The 11,606-nt window shown below is 40.2% G+C and overlaps 1 long non-coding RNA gene across 1 annotated transcript; it reads left to right on the top strand.

Moving 5' to 3' along the window:
• Window positions 1-330: 330 nt before the first annotated feature.
• LOC146474705 (uncharacterized) lies at window positions 331-8,287 on the top strand. Its single transcript, XR_014866062.1, has 2 exons — window positions 331-408; window positions 7,406-8,287. It is a non-coding gene; the product is annotated as an uncharacterized LOC146474705 (long non-coding RNA).
• Window positions 8,288-11,606: the final 3,319 nt, after the last annotated feature.

Below are 11,606 nucleotides of genomic sequence, written 5' to 3' on the forward strand. Positions count from 1 at the left end.
AACGCCACCACAAAATTTCCGACACATTGTTCAAATTTCTAAGCATTGCTATGTGGGCAATTCCACCCGAGACATTGACAAAGTGAAAATGTTGAAAAGCAGTTTTTAATGCTTAGATCTCGGTCAGTTGAGGATTAGCGTCGGCTTTCGATAGGATTGCATTTGGGATTCCTGTGGCATTTACACTCTTACACTCTTTCACTCAACCCGATGACATAGTGTCTACGCTTCTCTAGAAGCCGTAGACACAAAAACTCAGCAGCGCAACTGAGACGTTCGAAAACGCGCTTCCGGTCCAGTGGAGCAGGAAACACACTTCCGGTCATTATTCCAAGAAATGCGGTTGCTCAGCTCAAGATGGCGGATAACCATGCTGGGACCACAGGAAGGAATTAAATTTCACTTGAGGTATAAATTTATGTATTTTTATGTTATTTTATTTTTTTGTACTTACACTTGGAAATTTTGGGGGTCTTCGTTTTCGAGTTTTCGGGGTCTTAGGGTCTTAGGGTCTTCGTTTTAGAGGTCTTCGTTTTCGAGACACCCCAGAGCTATGTCCCCGGGTATGTTATGCAGGGTTCTTCTGAACAGCATGCAATGTCTAAACGGAGAGATACAAGCCTCTTGGATCATTGGGCCAAGCCCTGCTAGACACCTTGCATACAGGCAAATGTAGGCACCACAATCATAGCTATTTCTCTGCTGAGGAATGTCATCTTTTATGGTCGTCCAAATGTTTCAATATTCGCTAAGTTGTATTCGCTCAGTCGCTAAATTGTTCATTCGCTATCGCTAAATTTCATTCGCTGTTGCTAAAACTCATTCGCTATCGCTAAATTGTTCATTCGCTATCGCTAAATTTCATTCGCTGTTGCTAAAACTCATTCGCTATGGCTAAATTACATTCGCTGTTGCTAAAACTCATTCGCGATGGCTAAATTACATTCGCTGTTGCTAAAACTCATTCGCTATCGCTAAATTTCATTCGCTGTCGCTAAATTTCATTCGCTGTTGCTAAAACTCATTCGCTATCGCTAAAATCCATTTGCTGTCGCTGAGCGTTTCCATTTCATGCGCTAAAAATTAACTCAGGGTGTCCCCACACGGGAAAGTTTGTGGAAAGCCGCTAACCGCAGATTTGCATTCAAAAGCATGTAAGATCTCACGATGGCCGACGAAAAGGTATGGAAATGCTCTTCTTCATTTTAATTTCAGGTTTAGTTCGCTTCTAAGCCGTTCCTCGGTGAAAAGCTGGAGCTAGTATACGAAAAGGCTTTCTGTGGGGCTTTGTTTTCAACCGTGCACATGAACTTAAAGTACCATCGTGCTTCGTCGAGGAGGGAAAATACGGGACTCTGTAAAACGAGGGTACGGACGGGTGGATGCGGACGGCGGATGGGGAACGGCGGATGGCGGATGGGGCTTTAAAAAAAAAAAAAGAAAAAAGAAAAAGGAAAAGGAAAGTAGGATGTTGATACTGTTAAATTTATTGGTTAATTGTCACCTTTTAAGAAATGCTAACTTTGGCTATTTTTTTTTAATTTGAATTAATTTACATCTTATTGTCAGTCAAACAGCGAAACCGCTACAGAATGTTTCTTCTCGTTTTTCAACCAAATCAGTCTGAGTTTGCAGTGAAACTCCGTACATTAGTACGACACACCATCCGGCAAAACAACACTTTCACATTCATGAACAGTTACGGGATAATCTGATTAACGGGGAAAGTACTTTATGAGCTCTTGTTAGGCATTATAGATTGGAAATCGTGGTTATTGTTCGAACATCGAACAGACAGATCGATACAAGATATTAAAAGTTTATTTTTAGATGTCCAAAGATTTATCTGCGTGTCATTTTCTTCCTTTTCAATTTGCACACAAGCGAAGTTTGCCTTGCAATAGGGGGACTTTTTTTGATCGGATTTTGCGTCTTTTCGGTTTTGATATTCATTGCGGATTTTGGTTTTTTCTCTTTTATTTTTTGAAAATTCAGTTTTCTCGGTCAGTTTCTGGTTTTCCCCAGTTGCTTCGCCGGCGGCCTTCAGTCCCTAGTTGTCAGGGGTCGTCTTCTCCGTGAACTTGGTACAGTCGAGCCTCTATTATCCGGACTCGTTGGGGCGGACTTGAATAAATAGTCCGGATAATCGAAATATGAATATTGATGAGACAGTAACGTAACGAAACGAAACAAAGAAAACATAATTTAATTGTGAAAAGATTTTTAAACTTGTCTAACCAACCGGTTGATGCTTTGAAGATTTCGCGATCGGTCGACTCCGCGTTCAACTGCGCTGAGAAATGTTTCGCTTTCTCCTGAAGAAGCGGACCTGAAATTGGTGTTCCACTGCTGAACAAACCGAGGAATTCTGGCTTTTCTAACTCGTCATCCTCTACATCAGACATCTTGGCAGAACGTAACTTTTTCGTGACCGCAAATCGCGTCCAAATATGGAACCCATAAAATTTTCCCAGAGAAGAAAAGTGACATTTTTTCAAGCACGAGAAGTTCATGTTCGTAGTTCAGCGAGGGACCACAAACAAAATCGCTATCTTTAATTCGTCACGATTGTTCAAGGCATGCCCTGCTCTAAATCAAAACTTGAAAGGAAAAGTACTTGAAACGTCGCTTGTGTGCAGATTTCCTGGGAGGAAAATGACACGTTCGCAAATCCTACGCATATAAATCTTTGGACATCTTAAAATAATCTTTTATAACTTGTATCGATCTGTCTGTTCGAACAATAACCACGATTTCCAATCTATAATGCCTAACCCTGAAGAGCTCACACAGTACTTTGCCCGTTAATCAGATTATCCCGTAACTGTTCATGAATGTGAAAGTGTTGTTTTGCCGGATCGTGTGTCGTACTAATGTACGGAGTCCCACTGCAAACTCAGACTGATTTGGGTGAAAAACGAGAAGAAACATTCTATAGCGTTTTCGCTGTTTGACTGACAATAGGATATAAATTAATTCAAATTAAAAAAAAATAGCCAAAGCTAGCGTTTCTTAGAAGGTGACAATTAACCAATAAATTTAACAGTATCAACATCCTATTTTCTTTGTTCTTTTTATTTTAAGCCCCATCCGCTATCCGCCATCCGCTATCCGCCATCCGATCGCCATCCGCCATCCGCCATCCGCCATCCGCCATCCGCCGTCCGCCCGCCCGCCCGTATCCTCGTTTTACAGAGTCCCGCTGCATTGGCCTGAATGCCATGAACCAAACTTTAAGTTCATGTGCACGGTTGAAAACAAAGCCCCACAGAAAGCCTTTTCGTATACTAGCTCCAGCCTTTCACTGAGGAACGGCTTAGAAGCGAACTAAATCTGAAATTAAAATGAAGAAGAGCATTTCCATACCTTTTCGTCGGCCATCGTGAGATCTTACATGCTTTTGAATGCAAATCTGCGGTTAGCGGCTTTCCACAAACTTTCCCGTGTGGGGAGACCCTGAGTTAATTTTTAGCACATGAAATGGGGTCTCTGTAAAACGAAGACGGATGGCGGCGGATGGCGGATGGCGGATGGCGGATGGCGGATGGCGGATGATAAAATGCGGATGACAAAATGCGGATAATAAAATGCGGATGACAAAAAAAATTAAAATAATAAATAAATAAATAAACAATTTTTTACGCCCAATTTCTTTTAGAAAATTATGTAAAAATTACGTGAAAATTAAGTACTGATTCATGCCGAAAGACTTACGCTATGGCTTGACCGTTTGTTATAAGTTATGAAGTTGCACTAGGAAATAGCCGGAACAAATTTTTCTAACTTGACTTGAGGCGAGGGTACATCTGAAAGCTGTTTTTACGCCGCTTAAAATCGATTTAACGGAAATATCTCGCTCGCTTTTCAAGCAATACAAGAACCTTTAGCTCATAACACAAATCAATGTTTGATTAGTTAAGATTTGATGTAGTTTAAAAATGAACTAACCGGCAAATCAAGTAAGTTATTTTGCTTACGATATACTGTCTACGTGCGGGTCTAGGGGTAAGCTAAGCCTTCAGTGGCCGTGTAAAACAATGATAATAAGATTTACCTCGACAGAAGCCGGAAGACATTGGTCAGAGCTACAACTAAAATGCTACTATCGCAATTTTGTAACATGCATGAGGCCGTCGATAAAACCCGGAACATGGAACATTCCGGAACATTCCGGAACATCCCGGAACATTCCGGAACATTCCGGAACATCCCGGAACATCCCGGAACACGAAAAAAAAAATTGAGATAAAAAAAAAATAATAATAATAAATTAAACAAAAATAAAGGAAAACATGAAAAAAAAGTGAGTATATTTACATAAAATGAAATTACATTGTATCCGAAAAAAATTCATATAAGAAGAACTACGGAGTAGATGGGAGGGTAGTATAAATGGAGTATGTACTTCAATGGTATGTCCTTCATGTATCCCTTATTATAATAGGGGATATATGAAGTACCTACGATAAATGGGGTGTTATAACTTACCACACTGAATGAAGGCGCAAGTACTTTCCCGCCATTTGCAGCACGTGCTTATCGCCCGCTACGCCAGAATTGGATCAGTTCCGGCTCGGCTGACCAAAGAATCAATTTCCTGATGTTCAGAGTGGAACTAAAAGTCGTTCGCGCAGTCTTTTTACCAAAACCCTCCCTGGCTCCCCGCGTCTTCGCCTAGGGCCTCACGCTCCGTATTTGTACTCCTTTGTTGGTCGTTCGGGAGCTTGGACCCGTTTCTCGAACGAAAGCCACGAAAACTTCTCTGCCCTTCCATGCTATTTTCAATGAGACCAAACCGAGAATCAACAGAATGCGGCAACCTCTATCATGTCGCTGTCGTGTTAGGTTTTCTAAGCAGTCCGATCAGCCTTGCAGAAATTTGAGTCATTTATATTTTTGGCTGATTAGATCTTCCACAGATCCTGCGTATACTTGCAGCATTTTCGTTGTGCAGTTCCTTGTAGATTGTTTGCTTTTACAAAGCTGTTCTCTATGCCTATAACTCTAGGCCTGTTTGTTTTTAAGATAAAATCCACTGAAAATAGCCAGAACTGATCAGTTTCTGGCGTAGCGGACGATAAGCACGTGCTGCAAATGGCGGAAAGTTCTTGCGCCTTCATCCAGTGTGGTCAGTTCAACACCCCATTTATACTACCGTCCCACCTCTCCACCTACTCCGTAATTCTTCTTATATGAATTTTTTTTTCGGATACAATGTAGTTTCATTTTATATAAATATACACACTTTTTTTCATTTTTTCCTTTATTTCCTATTTTTTTTTGTTTAATTTATTATTATTATTTTTTTTGTCTCTTAATTTTTTTTTCCTTGTTCCGGGATGTTCCGGAATGTTCCGGAATGTTCCATGTTCCGGATTTTATCGACGGCCCATGCATTACACTCAACCCAGGTCACGCGTGAAAAGTTTTTCCAAGAATGAAATGAACATTCGAATTTCTCTTTGTAATGTCCGACGTGTGAATGGAATGTTGGACATTTCTCTGGAAATCGTTCCGAAAAAGACGCATTAACTGAAAAAAAGATTCAAAATACTTGGGAAACAATTGTTATTCTTGAAATATTTAATTAAAATGACATGTAAATTTCAAAACTCCGTTCAAATTTCAAAAATATCGTTCACGCGTGACCTGGGTTGACTGTAAAACGCAAAAGCCATAAACAATCCCTACCATCGTGGGCTGGACCACCATTTTCACCATACATGTACAGTGAACACAAAAAAAGACCTACCGCCCCCAAAAAATAATTTTTGGGGGCCGTAGGTCTTTACAGATCCGATATGCTGTGCCTTTTAAGCATGGTTTTGTCCATGCGTTTCAATGTTGAGATGGTCTTGGCCATCTACATTCAGTTGACTTTGCGAGACAGGAATTCGATGCTTTGTCTGCTTTCTCCCTGAGGCACGTGGTGTGGCAACGCGTGATTCGGGGAGCGGGCAGGTTCAAAGTACGAAACTTGATAGGACATGGGTTTTGTTGCATTTTATTTGAGCTGGCTCTGTTGCTGGTTTCATATAGAACTGCTACACCGTGCTGACGAGTTCCAATAAGAACGAAACAGCTGTCCACGGTTGCAGCCCTGTTTTGTCGGTTTCTGTCGGGTTGTTGTCTCGCAAAGTCAACTCTTTCACGTAGTATCAGCCTTGCAGTTTGTGTAACAAAAATTGCCTGACTTTTAAAAAAGGTTGAAGATCGATTGAGTTTAATCAATTCATTAACTTAACTCACCTCTTCCAAACAAAAGTTGGCTGGCCCAAAACCGCGTAGCTTTCCGACAACTCAGATATCGGTTAATCCAGGTGCACGGTTCATTCACTCGAGCTATTACACACGCTAACAAACCTTTCTACAGGTGCCGTGCACGTACAAACGCTCGGTGCAAAATCGACAACTATTTAGGGTAGGGTGGTGTGTCGATCAAGTACTGTGGTGGTAGTAGTGTAGTTTTATTTGTTAAATGTTAGTTACTAATAAAGATGGGGGAAAAAAGGACTGTAGTGGCGATGTTAAGTTGAAAAGTATGGATCCCGATCAAAAAGTACTTCTTCTTCGATGAAAGTGCTTTCTTTTTTTCGGATCCGACGATACATAAAGAAAAAATGTGGGAAATTTGTGATTAATTGACTAATCAATCAATTTATTTATTATTTTAATTTTTTTGTCATCTGCATTTTATTATCCGCATTTTTCCATCCGCATTTTATTATCCGCATTTTATCATCCGCCGTCCGCCATCCGCCATCCGCCATCATCCGGTCTGCGTCTTACAGAGACCCCATGAAATGGAAACGCTCAGCGACAGCGAATGAAATTTAGCGATAGCGAATGAGTTTTAGCAACAGCGAATGAAATTTAGCGACAGCGAATGAAATTTAGCGATAGCGAATGAGTTTTAGCAACAGCGAATGTAATTTAGCGATAGCGAATGAGTTTTAGCAACAGCGAATGAAATTTAGCGATGGCGAATGAACAATTTAGCGATAGCGAATGTAATTTAGCGACAGCGAATGTAATTTAGCGATAGCGAATGAAATTTAGCGATAGCGAATGAACAATTTAGCGACAGCGAATGTAATTTAGCGACAGCGAATACAACTTAGCGAATATTGAAACATTTGGACGACTATAATATAATCTTCGGTGTTGCAGATGAAAGCCCACTCCTCCAAGTTGCAGCTAAGGTCAAGAGCCTTAAGACAGAACCCATTTTATTAAATGCCTTCTGTGACCAACAACCCCCTCTGAGTGTCCCGCCAGCACACACACACACCCCCCAGAAAAAATATATACTGTAACTTAAAACAGAGTTTTTATGAAATGAATTTACTCATTTATCCTGAAAATTTCATACTGAAATAATAAACTTTTTCTGTTTTTATTGAAGGAATATTCAACATCTCAGACAAAACGTCTTGTTGTGCTGGAACTTCTTGTACAGTTGAGAGAGTTGTTCAAGCATGGAGTTTCATTAACTGTTGCTGCTGTTGAAGGCAGCCTTGCTGGATAGTTCAAGTGTGGTTCTTTTCTTTCTTTTTTTTCTTGTGTGAACTGATCTACTTGTAGGTCAGCACATAATTGGAACTTTTATACTAGTTTTACATGCAAGATGTTATCCTTGCACAAACCAATTTGTTAAACCATGTTTATTTTGGTGATGGAAATGAAAAGAATTGCTGTAGCATACATGTACATGCTTTAAGTGGAACCTTTTGTTATGCCTCTACTTGCAATGATAACATTAAAATGTTGAATAACTAAAAATTAGACTACTGTAAGTTTAAGTTTACATTTAACTGGTAAAGAGACACTAAAATGGTATTCTCTGGAAACACTTTTAACCCTGTTGAAACCGTGTTTTTTTGGGTTGAATGTGCTTGCTCAGACTTGACATGCTAATAACTTATTAAAAGTATTCAGACTGATTGCCAAATTTTTTACCCTACCTGAGACTTATGTGTGAACATTTTGATGTTGCAAAACTTTCAATAAAAATAATGTTGCTAGGGCTTGATTTTTCCATGGCCATGGCAACCATATTTTGACAGGCTATTTTAGTCACATTCTGACTTGATGTATCCCCAATCAGAACTCTTAACAGGCGCTATTCAGTCATATCTAATTTTCATACACAACAATGACAAGTATTCCAAGTTTACAACATTTAATGTGACAGTAAGAAACTCCAGTAACCATGATCAATTTGAATGCATAGAAAGTTGGTTTTTAGAACAATGCTGTGCTCTGTCCATGGGAAAGTGAAGAATTTGGTAACTAAAAATACCATTGAGTTGATAAATAAAGGAAAGCTAGCCACTGCGGTAAATTAAAAAATTACGTTTTGAGCATTAGCCCTTCTTGGGAGCAATTTGAAGCAACTCCGATGAAGGCAGCTTATTTACCTCATTTAAAATCAATGGTAAATAAAGATCTCATTATTCATTCATTCATTCAGTGTATTTATTCTTATCAACTCTATTAACTGGGGTGCTTACCATTTATGCAAACCACCCTGTTGGAAATTTTCGACATAAATACAAAGTGATTTAGCTTGTTAGCATGCAAATGTATGAACATCAGCTGTAAATCCCAAAAGGAGCAATAAAAGTGCATCACTTTGACCAGAAGCCCATAATTTCATAAGTACTCCAAATTGAATGATGCGTACCATTTGATTTTCTGACTGGAATTTCCAGGTTTTCCATGTAAATAGTAAGCAACCCTGGTCCTGACTCGTCCCCAGTCGTCTCTCTTGTCTCGCGTGACGGGGAGCGCAAAGGGTGACCCCCCCGTCACGCGAGACAAGAGAGACGACTGGGGACAAGTCAGCCCCTGGTCCCCATTCTAGGTTGATTATCAACGGCAAGATGAAGTTTCAGGTGATGCTGAACTGAGTTTCCATCTTTGGAAGAATTTCTTGGAAATCTGATGTCAATCTTTGTAGAGAACAAACAACTTCACTGCAAGACAACACAAGACATGCTGCCAGGGTCCCCCTCCCATTATTACTCCAAGTATGAGGGAAGATCTTCTCGCGTGAAGATCCTTCCTGAAAACGCTCTTGAAAGAATACAGTGATGTGATTGACTGATGACTGGGGCGGGGGGGGGGGGGGGGGGAATGAATGAATAATTTAATTTAATCACGGTCAACTCATCAGGACTTAAAAACAAAATTTCTATATTAAACAAAAACTACTATAATGCATCAAAATTATCATTACAAAACCTATTTCGACTCAGAGCCAGCCCTGAAGGCACCACGAGAATTTTGCCTGCCGCAGCTCAAGAGGAAGGGTATTCTAAAGAACTCCTCCAGAGTAACTGAAACTTTCGTAGAATCAATGATGATTGTCTGGTTTTTGAAGGACAGGCAAGTGCATAATCGCATGACTAATTTCCTTCAAGGCCGCAACAGTGCACCACCAAATGAACACAGTTATGGTAATGAATACAGCAGACGAAATACCATATCCCGCCTGATCAACAAGTCCTCGCGCTGTTTGGTTGACAAAACTCCCTACTTTTAACACAAGTAGAAGCAAAAGATGTAAAATTGCAGCGAGTATCTTCTCTATAATTAGCGCTGCTCCAAAGAAGATTTCTGACCACACGCGAGCTATTAATACGAGGAGAATTTTGATCACCTCGAGAATCATGCTGAATATCGTTTGAATTATAGTGTGCAACCCATCTCCTGTGTACCTCACCACAAGAAGATAGAAATTGCAGATAAGTCGTAATATAAGACGTCCCAGTTGGATGAACAAGTCACGGATTTTGATCTGAGACGGCGGCGAAGCCGTTTGTTTCGCTTTCTTCGGTGCCATGTTGCATTGGGTTCTATACCGAAAAGGTCACGCCAACTTCAATGTGGTTTATGCTTTCGCTGCTCTCCAAGTTCTTCTTGAATCTCTATCTTAGGAGACATTCGTTCGATTCAATGATAAAAATAGTCCAGTTTCACTTGACAAGAGCGATTTTCATGTTCGCGATCGCGTTTACAATAGACGCTGTGTATGTTAAAACGACGCAGTGTTTATAATACAATCTTGGTTGATATGCTAGACCATCTTGACTTCCTCAGTTTGTCCTCCTTTCTTCCTCAAATCTTTACTTTCCTTGATGAAATTGGCGGGCTATCACCTTCACCGTCTTACACTCGTTGTATTTATCAACGGCTTTGAATATTGAGCGCTTTTCCGAGTTGTGTTCTTTCAGTAGCGCGTTGATACAAGCGGCTATCAAAACACAAGGGAATAATCACCTTGATTGCGTGACAAAAACAAGAGGCACGTTTTCTATTAATAATTGCAGTAGCAATTTTAGACACGTGTGATAAAATTCAAAACAACTGGCGGACACTCTTGTTTATAAACCCGTCCTGTTATCGGTGAATCTCTTCAGCGATTGGCATTAAATGTTACTCATCACAGTATTAAAACTTGATCCTGTAAGTCCTCTCTTTGCCGGCTTAATTTCGACGAACAAAAGTCGCTACTATAAACGATATCATTCGAACCAACATTCTGAACGTTTGGACTTTGATTGCTAAACGTCATATGACTGACATAAGCATTAACAAATAAGACAAATAAGTTGTTGTTAAGATTTTAGCCGAGGGTACCAACGAAAATGTTTCTTTTCACCTCTCAGGAAAAAAGAACGATATTATCCGATGAATAATATATACAACCGCGAACGTGACTACCATAAATGAATAACTTACTACTCCGATAATCTGGCGACATTGAGGGATTACCACTCGCCGTCCATTGTCTACGATTTGCAGAATAACGTCAAATATAGTGTTAAAAAATTCTTGGACAGCACGCACAATTACTCGCACAAAAGTGGCTGTTAGTTCTTCTCCAAGTCTGACAATAACTTTGATAAGCCACCGTAGCGTTTCTGTGAACAAACGTAATATTCCACAAAATATTACACAAAAAAGGTCTTTGAAGATGAAGATAATTGCAAGGCAAGCTCCTATAATAATTCTCATCACAGAGAAGCTCAGCAAACTCGCTTTTTCCAGCTTATTTCCAGCGGAAACCTTTTTCTTTGCTCCACGTGTTTTTGCTTGTTGCTTTGATGTTGTGGACAAGCGAACGTCGTCAGCGACCATGATCTTCTCTCACGATTAATTCACAATATGTCGTGGATTATGCCAAGTTCGATGCTGTATAGAGCTCCTTGCATATGATCAGGCGCAATTTAGCAGTTCCCTCTTCTTTATTGCTCCTTGGTACTGCAAAGATGTAGACCGAGAACGAGTTCGCTTGAAACAGGGAGCAAACTGCCAAAGATATAAGAGACGCAACAGTTCCTTCGTCTTTTCGACTTTGTATCCATGATGAAAGCGGAAGTGAACTGTTTAGGTGTCACGCAACGCAGGACCAAAGCACGCAACGCAGCAACCAGAACGATTAAATTGTGTGTTCAATTGGTTGTGACGGAAGCCCCTTTGCGTTAGCAAATTTTGAAGTTTTCAGCTGAGCAAAGTTTTCAAGTACAAGCGACCACAAGCAAATTTATTCTGCAGCGTGAGCAGGTTTTGAGCTTATCGCCGCGCGGTGGACTGGAACT

Source organism: Pavona decussata, unplaced genomic scaffold (assembly GCF_977016875.1).
Source record: "Pavona decussata unplaced genomic scaffold, jaPavDecu1.1 SCAFFOLD_87, whole genome shotgun sequence".
Lineage (NCBI taxonomy): Eukaryota > Metazoa > Cnidaria > Anthozoa > Scleractinia > Agariciidae > Pavona > Pavona decussata.